The sequence below is a fragment of the Eulemur rufifrons genome, chromosome 7 (genome assembly GCF_041146395.1).
Source record: "Eulemur rufifrons isolate Redbay chromosome 7, OSU_ERuf_1, whole genome shotgun sequence".
Taxonomy (NCBI): Eukaryota; Metazoa; Chordata; class Mammalia; order Primates; family Lemuridae; genus Eulemur; species Eulemur rufifrons.
Window position 1 is genome coordinate 249,526,403 of NC_090989.1, and position 18,800 is coordinate 249,545,202.

Genomic DNA, 18,800 nt, shown 5'->3' on the forward strand with positions numbered 1-18,800 from the left:
CAGCAGTGTGAGAAACAGTGGGAGGCTGCATAATTCCTTGTCATGCAAGCTGTGTATTTTTATACTATAGTTTGACACTTTTTCCACATTTCAATTTGCATGACTTTGGGAGAATTAATTTAATGAAAAAGCATATTTAATCTTTCAAAAGAAGAAAAAAGCAATATTTATTTTTATTTCTCCATCCAAATATCACAGACTCTGCAGTGGCTAGAATCCAAATGAATACTTTAAGTAAATAACACTGTAAATCTTTCAATAAATATAAGTTCTTTAGAACTTTAAGGCAAATAGTGTGGTTTCCAGAATTATATTGCAGTTGGAGAGAAGTAACTCATTTTCCTCCAAGATGGTTGATGAGCTTCTACTTTATGCATTAATATTTCTCTGCTGCCCTGACATATTCACTGGAGATATTTGTTGGAATAGTAACTATCAGAATATTTGAGTTTTGTGTGTGTGTGCGTATGTGTGTGTATTTGCTGCTTTATTTCATTACATTTTTTAACCTTTCTTAATTTAGAAGTTTTCTGAGATATAATGCTCAGTATGTCAATTATTTATATCATCAATGATGCTAATACTAACATTCTCTTATTTTTCCTTAATGCTATGGTTTGAAAGGCATCTCTGAATTCAAAATACATGCATGTTCTCCTATTTCTTTTAATGTTTAATGCTAATAGTTAATTTTTAAGCAAGCCTATTGTAGACAAACTATTCTGTTGGAAACAAATAACTGTAATATACATGTATTTATTAATTGCTCACCATTTGCTTTGTTTGGAAGCTTTGCATGCATTATCTCATTTAAGCATTTCTTAGGTGATTATTATTATTAGCCCTATTTTATAAGTAATACACTGTGGCTTAGAGAGATTAAGTAACTACCTAAGGCCACACTGAAAGACAGTTTGAGTTAAAACATTGCCATAGACTTTATGCTCATTCCTGTAATTTTCATCTCTGGCTTGTTTATTTTGGAATATTTCTGAGCCAGATTTTATTCTTTTAAATTCATTTTTATATTTTATATAAGCATAAAATATTTTATGTAAACAAAATATATACTTATGTTTTATATTTACTTAATTCAGAATGACATACGTACTTTTGTTTTTATAATTACAGAATTAGATTCAGGAAATAAAACAGCAATAATTGTATAAATTGTGTCAAAGACAACTAAAAGTGAAACAAAAATCTTCACTTACAATTGATTTGTGCTGTTCACCCACAGGATATGTTTTAAATGCTCAGGCTATTTCCAATGCCCTACTCTACCAGGCAAGCTAAGTGGCTATTTAACATACCACCAATCCAGCACTACTTAAAGAAGACATATCCAGTAGTATGTTAAACCCAAAGATTTTATATAATTTTACATTTCAATATTTCATTTTTCTTTAAGAGGAGAGAGTTGAATTATAGACAGGAAAAAGAATACACTGGAACCAGTTGCATTTAGATCATAATCTTCTTCTTCCTCCTATTTTCTTAATCTAACATATCTTCTCCCTATTCTTCTTTTTCTTGTATTTTTTAGCCTTGGCAATGCCCTTTACTTCCATATAAGATTTTTCATTAGTCTGGCATGCAGTAAAATCTTTTTCTTATTTTTTTTTGTTTAAGCAGCCTCTTTTCACAATGTCTGCATGTTGTCTACACCAGTATTTTCCACCACATCTTCAGTTTCTTTGAAACATAGTCATTGGTTAGGCCCAAATGCTCTTGTTTAATTTGGGAGTGATACTAAGAACAGAACACAAAGAATGCTACTGGGTGCACATGGATCCTTGTAATTCCTTTTTGTTTACCTTTCAAGAAGAATGTAGGTTTTCGCTTTGCTTTTCAAGAAAGTCCTTTTCAACTTCTCTACATTTGGTTTATTTTCCTTGGCAGACCTGGATTTCTCGAATCTGTATGATGACACCTGCCTCTTGGTTACTTAGGATCTCTTTGGCCACCTTTATTTATTTATTAAGAATTTTTGACACCTATACAATAAGTTTAAGAAGTTATATTTTCTGCAATAATTGGATGAAATACTAATTGTACCATTTGCAATTTAGAAATACAACATTTAAATAGAATATTTTCTTAAAAATGTAAACATAACTCTGGAAAACTGACATGCCTTTGAAAACCTATAGTAGGCACACTATCCAAGGTTTATTTCCAATTCATAACTGCTTTTTTTAAAAACCTGTAAATTATTTTCTTTGTAAAAGGAATGGGACACGTACACATCTCCACAAAACAAAAATATCTAAGAACACTCTGAGGGAGACAGAGAGCCCCAGGGCCTGTTAGGAGAAACAGAGCCTAACCCTGGAGCTTGCAATGTATGATTGGAAAGAAGAAATAGACCAGAACAGAAACCACCAGGCCATTGCAGAATCCAGGGAAAAGATGACAGGATCTCAATATAATTTGGTAGAAATAGGAGGGGGAAGTTGATGGTTATAAAATGGAGATGTTTAGAAATAGAGTCTGTAAGATTTAGTTACCTCTGGTATTGATGGGGTGGTCAAGAGGGTCAGCCTCACCAAATGCATTGTGAGGTGCCAGTCCAAGGCAGGGATCACGTGGCCAGGACATGCCCCAAAATGCTATGGGTGCAGGGCAGCAGGAGGCTGCATCCTCCATGTGGGTGCAAAAAGACATGATTTCAGTCTTTCTTATGAATAGTATTTCATTGTGTACATATACACCGGTAGTTCTATTTTTAGTTCTTTGAGAAACCTCCAACTGTTTTCTATAGAGGCTGTACTAATTTACATTCCCATTATTAGTGTATAAGAGTTTCCTTTTCTCCGCATCCTCACTAACATTTGTTGTTTGTCTTTTTCATAATAGCCATTCAGATGATATCTCATTGTGGTTTTAATTTGCATTTCTCTGATGATTAGGGATGCTGGGCATTATTTCACATACCTTTTGGCCATTTCTACGTCTTCTTTTGAAAAATGTCTATTCACATCTTTTGCTCACTTTTTAATGGGATTATTTATGGTTTTTTTGTTGAGTTGAGTTCCTTACTTAGTCTGGATATTAGTCCCCTGTCAGATGCATAGTTTGAAAATATTTTCTCGCATCCTGCAAGTTGTCTGTTCATCTGTTCATTATTTCTTTTGCTGTGCAGAAGCTTTTTACTTTAATTAAGTCCCATTTGTCTATTTTGGTTTTTGTTACGTGTGCTTTTGAGGACATATTCATAAATTCTTTGCCTAGAACAATGTCCAGAAGAGTTTTCTCTAGGTTTTCTTCACAGTTTTGGGTCTTACATTTAAATTTTTAATCCATCTTGAGTTGAATTTTGTATATGGTGAGAGATAGGGATCCAGTTTCATTCTTCTTCATACGGCAATTCAATATCCCAGTACCATTTATTGAAAAGGGTATCCATTTTCCAATGTATGTTCTTGTAGGCCTTGTCAAAGATAAGTTTGCCAGTAGGTGATGTTTGTAGGTAGCAGCCAGCTGAGCTGGCAGCAGTAGGGTGTTTGTGGCCAACTTCAGTCCCCAGGGAGAAGTCCCAGGGTGTCCCAAGTGGTAGATTGGGTTGTGGAATCCCCAGGATCCTCCATGCTGCACTCTAAGGACGGTGCAAAGCTGGGCAAAGACAGAGTAGGCAACCTGGCACTCAGGCCCCCCAGTGGTGAGTTGTGGGGGCTGACAATCCTCAGGCCCCTGATGAAATGCTTGGGTGAGGGGCAACTGCCCCTATACTGAAGTCCTGCCACGAGATGGGGTCTGTCCCAGCAGTTACAGCTTTGGCCAGTGGTGGGGAACCCTTTCACACTCTAGTCCCAACAGGGCTCCCTCCCCCTTCCCAGTTGTCTATCTCAGCCAACCTGGTTTTTAATCAGATAGGGCAGTTCACACTAGTGAAACTCAGCCTCAGGCCATAGGAGGCCCTGCCCAGTTCAAGACCAAGCCTCCCTGGCAACTCTCCTCCTACTCAGGTCCCACTTCCACAAGCAGAAGACTAAGTTTCCCTAATGCTGAGGACTGGTGTCAATGGGTCTCAGGAATGCACACAGTCTGTTAAGAGGTAGGATGGAGAATGGTGTCTTGCTATAGCCACTTAGGTCTCAGGAAGAGCGTGGGACACAGGGCTTGTTCCTTCCCTGGAGCAGTTCCTTCTCACAGTCTCCCACCAACTCCCTAAGTTAGATTCAGAGCTTGTGAGGGTCAAGGTGCTTTTCTGTGGCCTGGATTGTACGATCTCCCAACGTGTAAGTGGTTCTGCAGAAAGACACTCACTCCTCTCTCTTGTATTGGGTAGTTCCTGGCCAGTCCTGGCCACACAGGCTGTCTGTTTTCCTTCTCCTTCTTAGATTTTGGAGTTTCCTTTCACTTTTCTGTTGAACTCCTGTGTTCCCTCTTGGACAATGTATTCAAAGTGTGATTGTCTACACACTATTTTGGTTCTCCTAAGTGGATGAGATGTGCTTGCAATGCTTCTACTCAGCATCATACGGCCTCCACGCAGCCTGCACACACACAGCCGGCACCCACCTGCTCCACTTCATACCTCAAGAAAAAAAGTTTTTAAATGGTCCCTTTGCTTCATAGATAGCCATTATTAATATTTCTGGTCTATTTTTTTAATCTATCCTTGATGATAGGATTTTTCTTTTCCTTGAGTTCTCTAGCATTTAAATTCAGCCCTCTGTGTCTGAAGTTTTACTGGCTCCCTCACAACACACGTAATTTAATATCTTGTCTTCAGAAAACACTTTGAACTTTAGGTTTCCTTAGACATTCATGCATGGTTCTAAAAGTGAATTACAGCTTGAAAAAATGACCTGTAAGCCTAAAGGATAAATTCCTATTTCTGCCAAAGAGACAAGAACTCAAAGCTCAGTGACAAATTAAAGCAATGATTTTTTTCTGTGGTTCCTGTGGTTCTTGTATTTGTAGATATCTACCTTCAGCAATTATGGCTGTGGTTTATGCTTTAACAACCTCAAAACTATAACAGCAACTAATTAATCCCCAATGATTATTCAATATTTATTATAATTAAACATAAATTAAGGCTTGTGTTAAAACAAAAATAATCTCAGCACAAGCAGCTTATTTGGAACACCTCAACTGATGTCTATTGTCTCCCAGAACCCATTCTAAAAAGTTGTGGTCTTATAATTATGGGAAAGGTTCTAAATCTATATTTTTTTTCAGTTTTTTTATTTTTATTTTTTTAAATTTTTTATTGATACATAAAAATTGTACATATTCATGGAGTACAAGTTATATTTTGACACAAGCATATAACATATAATGATCAACTCAGGGTAACTGGGACATGATTCACCTGAAACATTTATCATTGCTTTATATTGGGAACATTTGAAAACTTCTACCTATTCTGAAATATAATAAATTATTGTTAACTATAGTTGTCCTATTGCACTATCGAACACTAGAACTTTTTCCTTCTATTTAACAGAATTACCACTTCACCAACAGCTCTTCCTTCATTATCCCTTCCCACCACCCTTACCTATCTCTAGTAGCTACCATTCTACTCACTACCTCCTTGAGAACAATTTTTTTAGGTCCCATATATGAGTGTGAAAATGCAACATTTGTCTTTGTGTGCCTGGTTTATTTCACTTAAAATAATATCTAAATCTATATCTTAAATAAGAACTTCCAGTATATTCTGATCCAGCTAGTACATAGAACTTGTTTTCGAGAGCCACTGACTAAATTTGCCTTAGTTCTTTCTAAATTTTGTTCTTTCTAAATTTTCTTCTTTCTAAATTTTCATACTCTTTCACAGTGTAGTGAATTGTTTGAACCAAAATGTTAGATGGTGGTTATGTTGATGGCAGTAGTGTCCTATTTCATACTTAGAAATGCGTGACAAATAGAAGGAAGGACATGGAATGAGGCAGTGATTCTCATTTTTCTTTTTTTTTAGAGAGAAGCAAGAATATTAGAAGTACATATTCTGGTCTCTATCTCTAGAGATGATAAATTTGTAGATACTGACCCAATAATATGCTGCCTCTATGGCTTCCCCTTCCTGCTTTTTTATCTTCATACACTGTCCACTTTCTTATAAAATTATAATATAAAACCAATATATCCTTTATATTCATTTTATTTACTATAGGTTATGTTTCCATTAGCTTTGAAAGTGGCAAGATTATTTAATATTTTTTTCTTTTAAGTAAATTACACTGAATCATAATGCCCCACCTTTTCTTTTTTTTTTTCCTCCTTTGAGTTGGATTAGCTATGAAATAAAGAAAAACTCTAACTTTTCTGGTGTTATGGTAAGAAATGCTTGGTGTCTTCTTCGTTCCCTTTCCAAATAAAATTTTTATGCTCTCTGTTCATATCTATGAGTCTTCTTTGTTTTCTTTAAAGCACTAATTCATGTTTGTGAAGTCTAACACTAAATCATACAAGATGCATCTTTTCAAACTTGGGCTTTGTATGTATCATTATACTATTATACTAATTATGTGCTACAAAAAATACCTCGCAAAAATTGTAAGGCCTGTGGAGTAATAATGTATTATTTGCAATTTCAAAGAATAATTAAAGGTTAGCAGTTGGGTAAAACATCTAGAAAATTAAGTCCAATCATCCTTTCCTATATCTGTGGTTGTCAAATCATAATGTACAAAACTTACTCAGAGTTCTTGATAAAACTGGAGATTCACAGACCTCATCCCTAGAGACTCTGATTCAGTAGATGTAACGTGGGGCCCAGAAAACTGCATTTTAAATCAGCACAACGAGGTTTGCAGATAGGATGCCAAATGTGACTTAAGGGAAACCAGGATGTGGACCAAAAAGAGCTTTCCTCATGCTATAGGGGGTGAAACCAAGTAAAAAGCTGAAAATAAAAAGGTTGATATATCCACATTAAAGCCTTTGGCTTCAAGAGAATACATAAGAGAGGGAAAGTGATTATAAAAGACAATGAAATCACTTTCCAATTTTAAGATGACATAAAAGGGAGAGATAGGATGATTATGATTTTTCAAAGACAAATTAAAACCACATGACTACGTAAAATGTCATGGATTAATTTATAGCAATATAAAATTTGGTAGATAGTGATTTTAGTATATAACTAATTGGAAACTAGAAGTAAGTTATAATACATACTGCTATTGATTAAGAACCACATAATGATTAGGTTGATGCCATTTTTTTCAGCATCAGAAGCTACGCACTAATTTCTGTAATATGTAAATAAAAGTGTAGTTTTTAAGAGTTTTACTTCTGGGGTAAATTCCACTGTCTTCTAGCTATATTAATTCTAAAGAAATCTAGCTTATTAATTATTTCTTTTATAGATTATGCATTTGCTGTTGTATCTAAAAACTCATCACCATACACAAAGTCATCTAGGTTTTCACCTATGTTATCCAATAGGAGTTTTGTAGTTTTGCATTTTACATTTAGGTCTATAATCCATTTCAAGTTAAGTTTTGTGAAAAATATAAGGCCTGTGTATAAATTCATTTTTTGCATATGGATGTCTAGTTGTTCAAGATCCATTTATTAAAAAAGATATCTTTCTCCATTGTATTGTCTTTCCTTTGTCAAAAATTAGTTGATTATATTTATGTATATCTATTTTTGGACTCTCTATTCTGTGCCATTGATCTATTTGTCTATTTTTCTCACCAGTACCACACTGGCTTGATAACTGTAGCTTTATAGTAAGTCTTGAAGTTGAGTGGTGTCAGTCCTAAAACTCTGTTATTCTTCAATACTGTGGTAACTATTTTGGGTCCTTTGCCTCTCCATATAAACTTTAGAATCATTTTTTCAAGATATATAAAATAACTTGCTGAAATTTTGATTGGGATTTTATTGAGTCTATAGATCAAGTTGGGAAGAATTGACCTCTGGATAATATTGAGTCTTTCTACTAGCTATATTAAAACATACAATTTCTCTAAGCCATACTTGTGTCAACCATAAAATCAGGATGAAATTGTTAACTAATTCATAATGTTATGATGATAAGACAATATATGTAACATATGTAGTGCTGTATCTACTGCATTCATGTTCAGTACTATTATACTTACAACACTCTCTCATATTGTCCAAAGTTGTGACTAAGAAATAAATAAGGGTAGACTCAAACAATAAATTATCCTGGTCTACAGCTACTTGGAGGGTGTTCAGGGATACTGCTATACAAAGACTTTGCCTAATCATGTGCTAAGAATGTTTTATTCTGGAAGAATCCATGTGTCCCTAAAACCTTGGCTGTCTTGAAAATATTCTTGGGAGTGGAATGAAGGTAAAAATTAATAATTACTTAAAATCTTCTGACCATGGATTGCCAAGGTTCTCTTCTCTATGGAACATTATTTAGAATTACAAACCACCACTGATTCATATATGTAATATCATCTAGAATAGGAATAAGGACTAGACCCCCTCCATAGGAAAATTCTCCACTCATGCATCTATTCATCTGATCCCTCCAATTGTCATAGGCTTCGTTGGACCTGGCATAATTAGCTGAGTAATTCTATCCATAAGGTCGTTCTTGCCTGACAACTTGGATTTACGAATAGAAGAGAATGTTATTATCTTATCTCATAGCTGAGCTGTATTTATGAATCACCTGAATCTATTTTACTTGACTTCTTGAAGAATGTACAAATTATCCTATTCAATTTCATTTTATGTTTTACAACTGAATGCATCAATTAGTTGCCAGTAGAAGATAGCAAAAACTGAATAGCAAAGACATCTGGGTTCATCCAGTGTAGGATATAAACAAATACCACATAAAAATTTAATGGCTGAATTTTCATCCCTCTTCTGTTGGCAACCAAATCTGTTTTTCCATCTCAAATATCTCTCCTGAGTTTTGTATCAATGGATTGCATTGCCTTCTGTACTGTCAAACTACTACTCAATCATTCAACCCTCCCCAAAGCTGTTCCTTCCACATCACTTTTCAGTAAATGGCATTGCCATTACCAGTTACTAAACCCTGCACTTTTCTTCTCTACTTCTTCATATTCACACTTGGCAGTCCTCGGTAGTGGTCCTCATGCCCTCAAGTCCAGATTCTAAAACTGCCCACTAAATTATTTCCTTTCAATATTTCCCCTACTTCAATTTATTTTTCTATACTACCACCAAAATGATGTTTTAAATAATTCTGAAATTCTCTGGCCTGTGGGTTACATTTTCCAATGGCCATCCATAGCAAATATGACTAAGTACCATTTCCTTGGTATTGTACATCATAGTATGATCTTTATAATCTCACTCAAGTCTATATATATGGTATCATCTTCCTGCCACTATCATCAAAGCCCACTAACCAATGGCTACCACATACCTTTTAGTCAAACTAATTTAGATTTATAAGCTTTTTGGAGCAAGGGAGAACACATAACAGAAGAACACTGAGTGTCTCTGTAAAACGAAGTGGGGGTGCTTATTATAATATTTGGACTTATGCTGAGTGATTCTAAAGAAGATTTAGAGAAGTATAGATAATTCTGGGTAGGATGTTTTTAAGTATCCAGGACAAGTCAATGACTAGATTATTATTCTTTTATTTTGCTCAAATCTAGAAGCAAGGAGTTCACAGTAGGGCAAGAATTGTCATCGGTAAAGACAGTAGTCACTTATGCTTGGCTGCAGAAGGGGATGTTTAGTTACTTCTGTGATTGCAAAGTAGGTGTCCTTTTTTTGTCTTATTCTATTATGGTCACACAGTGTCCTTGTCCGAGTATTGATTATATTCTTAGAAAGTTGTTTATGTTTAGTTAGGAACATTACAGCAAGCTGTCAGATTCCAGCAGTGAACTTCACTTTCTCTCTACCTACATCAAGTTCTACATTCAGGTTTACCAAACAATTTGCAGTCCCTGGAAATACTTGTGCTCTTCCTAATGAGTCTTGACAGAAGCAGTTCGCAAAGCTTGAAAAACATCAACTGTACTTTCTCCAGCACTTCCTCCTACCCATTCTTTAAGATTCTTTCCCTCCTTTTATGTATATACATACATGTGCATGTTAGTATATAGAAGAAATACATGACTACTCAACAATTATTTTTTAAAAAAAGAAGAGAAACCATATGAAATTAAGTAAAATAAGTAAAGTGGCCTTTCAATAATCCATTCACAAGCCATCTCATGCTTCTTCCCAAATTTAATCACTCCTATTGCTCAGTGCATACACTTACAGTCTTTTCTTTCCTATATATACTTACATATAAATGTATTTTCATTTCAATACCACACATATTTAAATACATAGAATGCATTTTTCAATGTTTTAGCATAACTTTTTTTTCATAGTCCTTAAGAATGTTTTGAAAGTGTATGTTTGTCTATATCCTTTCCCCATTGGACTGCACTATCCTTAGTAACTTCATTACTTGATAAATCTTAATAATGCCTGGCACAGAGTAGGCCCTCTTGGTAAATGCATAGGGACCTGTAATAAAACACTGTAAACTGGTTACACAGGAAACCAAATAATTGAAAGTTTTCTCTTATAATTATGGAATCAAAATAAATGGAGCTAGTTAAGAAGTTAATACAGCTTGAGACACTGCATCTCATTTTCAGAATAGTATTAAAGTTTGTTTCACAAGATTCCTCTACCCCTAAGAGTTCTAGAATGGGCATAAATCCAGTGTTCCCCTCCATAACTAACTCCTCTGTGGAGTTTTCGTGGCTACCTGGCCTCCTGCAGTACACACTAGCTTACTTTAACTGCATATGAAACAACAGCTGAGGGAATTAATTGTTCAATCACACTTCTGTTACAGAGTTTACTCCTTCGATTGTTTCAAATTTACCATTTGGGATTGGAATATTCTCAAATTTTTCAGATTCTTAAAAGTATAAAGAAATGATCTATAATTTACCATGTCTCCTACTATGATACATAACAAAGTAATCAAAACCACTAGGATTTTGGACAGGACCAGGAATAGGCATCTTGAGATAGCCTCTGTGAAGTACCGGGATTCAATATCACTAACTTTTTAGAGATCTACATTTTTTATACTATACATGAATTAAAACAATAAGAACTTTCCATATTAATTACAAATTTTATAATACTTTAATCTCAATGAATAAATATGTGGCTACTATAAGTGAAGGCAAATATTAAAAATTGATATGGAAAGCAATAGGAGATTTATTTATATAATTAAACACAAATGTTCAGAATTCCAAACTGTAGAATATGAAAAAGAAATAGATAAATTGGAATGTTTTGTGTGGGTATGTGTATGTGTGTATATGTATGTGTTCAGACATAGAAAATATATGAAAAAATGCTATCAAGGCTTGTTTTTGAGCATAATTCATGTGAATGGGTTTGCATGCATCATAGAAAAAGTGACTTTAGAAAATATATTTCCCCAAAATTAAATTAACTGATCTATTGGATAGAGTTGTTTGTAATTGTCCATATAAAATTATCCACCTGAAATAATACAAGCAATTTTAGTTTGGGATGAGATGATACTGAATAAATAACCTGTAATAAGAACTGCTCAGTTAATTAGCTATTTCCTTAAAAACATATAAATCTCTAGGTGTATTCTGAATTTGGAGAGCATAAGTTAACTCCATTAAAGGTGAGAAGAAACTTTGTATCTTGCATCCAGATGGGGAATGGACTATATATCTTGCTGTAAGTAATGTGTCAAGGATATAGCATAAAGTCATATCCACTAAAGGAAGATTATATAATTACTGAAATATAAAAGGACTTTCTCTTGTTAGTTACGAAAGACCAAGATTAGAACAGCAAAATGTTCTATGCAAATAATGGCTCATGCTGAAGAGCAAGCTAATGAATTGTGACATAATTATGCATACTTTTATAAAGAATGCGAGATATTAAAAGGCTGGGGTATGATTAGAATATAATTTTTGTAGGTTTTTAAAAACGTTTTTATTCTTTTAAATTGTTCTAACAAACTTCTAGTTTTCAAACATGTTTCTCAAATACACAAAAAAAGAAGTTTCAAAATCAGTATAACATTATTCTTTTCAAGGCTAACACCTTGAAAAAATGATAACAATATACAACAGTATAAAGATTCTTTTTCATTTTGCTAGGGATTAATTTGAAACTAATGAATCTAAAATTGTTTATTTGATTTTCAGAAGGTTTTTGATATATTTAACAATATTAAGTTGTTTTTATCTGTATGTCTTTTCTGGAGACCTATTTAAAAAATTATTTTTCCAATTCATTTATTCTATAGACACAATTTTAAAAGAACTAACCTCAGCTTTGAAATTAAATTCTCTAAATATATGTCAAAACAAAATGTTCTGGAACTAGATTTAGAAAACATTTCCACGAACTATAACAACTGGGATAAATGCATTAGGACACACAGTGTTATTTATAAAATAAAATTCGCCAGAGTACTACTAGCAGGAGCTTAAAATGCAAATATTTGGCATGCTTTAAACTACTATAAAGAACTCTGTTCTATAATTAATAAATCTCAATAAACTTCACCACCACTTGCTAATTTAGCCTACATAATGCCATTACAGCAGACTCTAAAGAGGGTGATTAAAAAAAAAAAAAAAAAAGAATTATCTTAACAATGTTATATCAGGACATAAATAATGGGCTACATTCTCTAACTTTATGAGTCTATTAACAGAAATTTTTAGAAAACTAAAAGGTTAAAAGTAAATTAACAACAGAAAGCCCAATTGAATTAGATCTTGAAGTATGGATGTAGTCATTTTTTCCAAATAAAAATCGAAACAATATGAATAATTATAAGTAGTATGTATCTAAAAATTGAATAAAATAGTACAATACGTATAATAGAAAGTCATTTGGGCAAAACAAACTACAATTTAAATCTAAAACACAAAGCTAGAGAGTTTAAATGAAACTAAAGGCACTTGAACCAATCCTAACTTGAACTAAATCAAAACAATTAGTCCTAATAAAGCAAAGACAACTTCAACTAATAATTAAACCAACCTATAAGAGAAGTATGGTGTGGAAAACAGAAATCTGATTTAGATATTAAAGAAAGAACATCAAAAAGAAAAATTGGAAGATAAAGTTATCATTAAAAATAAGGATTATATCCTATATATTTAGCATAATGAATTAACTAGAATATAATAAGCAGAAAATTTTTACTTAAAAAATAGAAAATAGACAAGCTACTTGTAAACATTTAATTAGGAAAAATTCTCTGTGAAAAAACAGTGACAAGAATTTACAGCTAAAGCTACAAGCTGGTTAGCCAAAGCAGAACATAAGGTCAATTTTAAATTTACCTTAAGCGATATCAGTCTTAATGTAAATTTAAATATCAAAAGATATACAGATCTTTTGAAATTGGATAAAATTTTCCTCAGAGAGTAATTACTCATAAAATTATAATTGGCTTAAAGCAGTTCCAACTTCTCATGCATTCTAATTTAACCATAACTAAATGCCAATGCAAACCCACCTCCTAATACCTTATTTTTCAATCTATATATGCAGAGAAAAAAATAACATAAGCAATAAGAAATAATTTTTTCTATAATCCCTTGAAAAATAGATAAGCCATTGATAGTGAATAGATAGAAAAAATATGAATATATTAGTTTTATATCCTATTAAACTAAAACAAAAATGTAGAAAGGAAAGATTTAAAACAGTAAAAGAAACTCAACCAACATTCAACCTCACCCTTTTAATTAAAAGAACCTATAAAACTTTAATTTATTAATTGAATATAAAAACTTACTAAGTAACTAAAGTAATAATGCTCTAAATTAAGTATTTTGGTTGAAGTGACCACAGAGTATAGAAAAGCCACCAAATGATCAAAGCTAGACTAATCACTCAAACTATATAACCATTAGTAGTTGATTCAAGATTTTTATCAAAAGAACAGACTTCTCAAGTGGTAACAATGAAGTTCCATTTTAGAAGTCAAACTGATGATACACTTTGATTTTATAGTTGCATCAACACATCCTAAAGATGTAACTTCTACTTAAGGTTCTTTTGTGCCATGATTAATGTTCTATGGTACCTGAATTCATATCAGAGCAATTCCATTTGTTTTATCTTTACAATATTTCACAATATGAAACATACGTACACACACACACACATGCATATGTGTCATTTACGTTAACAGCTAACTCTCCTAAATTATTGACTTTGATCTACTTTTAACTTTGGAGTCAAGGCAGGAGAAGCACAGACATGGTTTCACTGCTTTTTTGAATTTGCAATTCAGTATTTAAGTTAAAATTCCCAACTTGATAAAAGGAGGAATCATCTTCTGCTCTTATATTTGCTATATAAATGCTATTCTCAACTACTTTATGCAAATTTACCTACTCTTGACTATTCACAACAAATTACAAAGTGGTCCCTAACTCTGTATACTTGATGCTAAAACTAAAATAGTAGAGACAGCCCCTTGGCTTGCTAATTCAGACATCTTAATCAATGAAGGCTTTTATTAAGAGATGCTCAGATTTATAACTGATTATTCCCCATGTCATAATAATACTTTTTATAGTGATGCCATCATGACTGGAGGATTTTGAAACTCATTATAGCCACTAGCTATAGGTGCTCCAGATATAGCATTTTAATATATAAATAAGCTTTTGATTATTACCTCTTTGATTCCTTTTACTTCTTGCACCATCAACAGTGGGAGCAAAGCAGGACTGGAGTAAACAATGTGCCCCTACATACACTGGCAATATATTAATAACACCTGCAGGCACAATTGATTTCACCATCATCTCTCTTGTCTAGCAGGGTCTCATCAATTTTAGGTGCCACTAGTTTTATTACTGCAATTAATTAACATAAAACCACCTTTTACATCCTAATACCAGACAACCCTTCTTCGATTTGTTAGTTATTGCATTTTCATTATCGTTACAACATTTTATAATTGCCAGAGAAAGTACTGTAAATAGAATCTAAGATTTACTTTTTAAAATCTAGCAGAAGGAAGAGACCCAACTTAATATCAACATTTATTATGATTGATTTGATATCCTGAAGTACACATACTTTGGAATAATTTCATATATTATTCAGGAAAAAAATTCTTTAGTTGCATAAAAAGTAGTCTGAGCAGAACTGGCAGTTGGAATTTAGGATTTATTCTATACCACATCATAATTTTACCCTGATATGTTCTGCATATTTATGTCTCCCCAAAATCCATATGTTGAAATCCTCACCTGCAAAGCAATTGTATTTAGGAGATGAGACTTTTGGGAGTTATTTAGTACATGAGGTCTCTACCCTCGTAACGGGATTAATGCCCTTATAAGACGCCTGAGAGAGCTCCTTTACCTGTCTTCCTTGTGAGGACATGGCAAGAAGGCAGCACCTAAGAGGAAGGGGGTCTTCACCAGACACTGAATCTGGAGACACCTCAATCTTTGACTTCCCAGCCTCCAGGACTGTATGAAAATAAATTTCTGTTGTTCATAAGTCACTAAGTCTACTGTATTCTGTTATGGCAGCTCAAACGGACTAAGTATAGAAGTAGATGTTCAATATGCCTCATTTCTGCTGCTAAAGTTTTACTATAATTGTTACTATCCTAAAAGAGGTAAAAATGATTGACTAGTTGTATTATAAGAATGAAGTAGTAAGTAACCACTAGTTATTCTCTGAACCCTAGGCTTTGTTTTCCCACTTATTGTGGATGGGTCAACAGGAGTTGTTTTATCTAAATTCATCATTCAATGTCATTCTATAAGAAACACATTATATTTTTGCCCATCTATCTATAGAAGCAGTATTTACTATCATAAGGGGCTTTATTTACTATTATTTTTAAGATATATGTTATATTCTGTATGAGGTGAAACCCAACAATTATTTATAGGCATTAATTTATCTTTCTTTCCTCAACATTTTGTTGACCTTTCTGGTATACAGAGTTGACACTCAACGTATCCAGGTGCTGACAAAGATGAAAACTCTCTCATCTATGAAATCATTAGTTCACTAACAGCAGTGATAATAAAAGTATTTATAACTTGACAGGGCTTTACCTCAAAACAGTAACAGCATTGGAGCTTACTGCAACAAACATTGAATTACTTCATAGATATCCTCCAACATATTATGCTTTCCATTATCCCACCTAAATAAAACCATAAGTACCAAGAAAGGAAAGAAGCAAACCTAGTCTAGTTGATATCAAGCCAATCTCATAAATTCTGAGCCTTTCTTAGTAAACAAGATATTGGTAAAAATAAGTTTACCAATCATTAACTTAATGTTATCAAAGTTAATTTATAGGTTATCTGTATCTTTAAGCATATCCATTCTGACTAGGTTACATTTTTTCATTTTAGAAGAATGTTTCCATTTCCATGTCTTATAATAGTATTTATAATTATCTCTTTGGTATTATAGATTATATATCTAACATTAAACACAAAATTAACTCACAAAAGCACAGCAGATGCTCAAGAATTAGAAACAGTATGAGCCAGCTTACCTTTAATTATTTTAATTCTTATTGTTCTTCCATAATTATGGATTCTTTAATTATGTAGCAATAACCAATTCATAACTGTAGAAACAATAGGATATCAATGAATTAAATTTATGATTATAGAGACTATGAAGGTTCTAACATTGATTCAAACTTATAACTCTGAGAATTTTATCTACCAGAAATTTAGTCATATAGGAATCCTCATGGAACTGCCAATCTAAACATTTACCTAATCAGAAGATGTGTGCTATCCATGACTGTTTATTCTTTGTGTTAAAAAACAGTTGCTATTCCAGGGAAACTAAAGTGAGAAGCATTAATATCTACTGGAAATGATTTTTATTAGAAACAGTGATCTTAAACTATATGGCTCAAATTATAGTTTCATAGATATTATGCTTGAGAAAGGACTTTAGAATATTTTGAAAACTGACCCATATTAATACTATAAATTCATCAGGGAGCTAAATTATTAGCTTTCTAAGTTAAAGATTGACAACTTAAACCCCTTACCAATGACATGTTACAAGTAGATATAGCACCATAAACCATTACTATCTTATAAATAATCCTAGTACTAATATTTTTAATGAAAATTTTCTGGTTGTATTTTTAAATTATCACCCTCACTCAAACACATGGAATACCAGTATTGAGTAACAAAATAATGACAATTTTTACCTGCCTCTATTTTCTCACAGCAACAGTAGAATTACCTATTATAACCCTAATTATTAATATGATTTTCTCTATAATTGCATTCCCTTTACCAAACCATTTTATTAAAGTCTGTAATTAGATGCCAATAGTAGTTAGACTAATTTTAAGAAAATTAATGTTCACTTACAGAGAATAAGGACAAATTTTATCTCTAACATCAGTTCAATCTCTCTCACTCCATTTGTTGAAACTTCATTCCTGTTAGTGCCCCTGCCTCACACTTTACTCCAGACACTCAATTTGCAATAAATCTAGGAACAGCCATCTCACCATGGGCAGAACAGTTCTTACTGGTTTTCACCATAAAACTGAAGCCTCACCAGTGTATTTTCTACTCCAAGGAGCACCTATTATATTTACACCTACCTTTGTAATCATTACCATTCCTAGATTATTCATTTAACAAATAGTCTTAGAAATGTGATTTACAGAAAACATTGAATTTGTCACCTGTCAATTCACCTAGTTGGGGGAGCTGCATTACCTCTATTACCAATGATCTCATCAGTAGCCTCAATCATGTTTATTATTCTAGTACTTCCTACACTTGTAGAGCTCATATCATAGTTGTCTGAATTTATTCACATGCCTTCACCTCTTTAGGAAGCCCACATTTACAGATAATACCTAATAACTCACAAGCTTACCATATAATAAAGCTAAGGCCCTGGCTGCTAAGAGGAGCCTTGTCTACACTACTAAAGACACCATTTAACTTATTAACCCTATTAATACTTAGACTATCAAACAATACACTAGCAGTATGCTACTAATTAAAAGAGAGTGTTTAAGAGGCTACTTTTCACAGGTCCCCACAAATCAGCTGTACAAAAAGAACTTTGATATGAAATAATCCTCTTCAATGTGCTAGAAATATTTTTATTGCCAGGTATTTTTGAATTTTCCATCAAATGTGGCCCCTATAGCAGAATTTGGTAGAAACTGATCACTAACACATATTAAACTACTAAACCACTAAACCCATTAAAACTATCATTTCTTAACATTTTTATTCTTCTATAATAGTTGCTGGAGTATCTATCACTTAAACTCTCCACAGTTAAAAGAAAAGAAAAATCAAAGAAATATTACAAGCACTATTTATTAACATCACCATAGATGTTTACAGTATGACAAACTTCGGAATTATCATGAAACTTTACACACTAATTCTGACAGCCTCTATGAATCAATATTACTTTTTAAAAATGGATTTCATAGATTGTGTGTAATTACTGGTAAAACATTCCTCAATTGTATGTTTTCTATGTCAAATAAAATTTTACTTTTGATCACTTCAGCTTTGAAATTGCTAATACTAACCCTTTTAATTGTCATCTGACTGTTTTTCTATATAACAATGTATTGAAAACAATCCTATTATTCTCATATTTAATAGTAAAACTAAGTCCAAATCTTACATCATTTTTATTATAATGCTATATTAACACTGAATGTTGACCAATATCAAGTACTACATTTTATATTGGCTCTCAAAAAACCACTGTAGGCTTAATACTTCTAGTAGTAGTAGCAAGCGTTTGTGTGTATGTTTTCTTAATCTTAATAT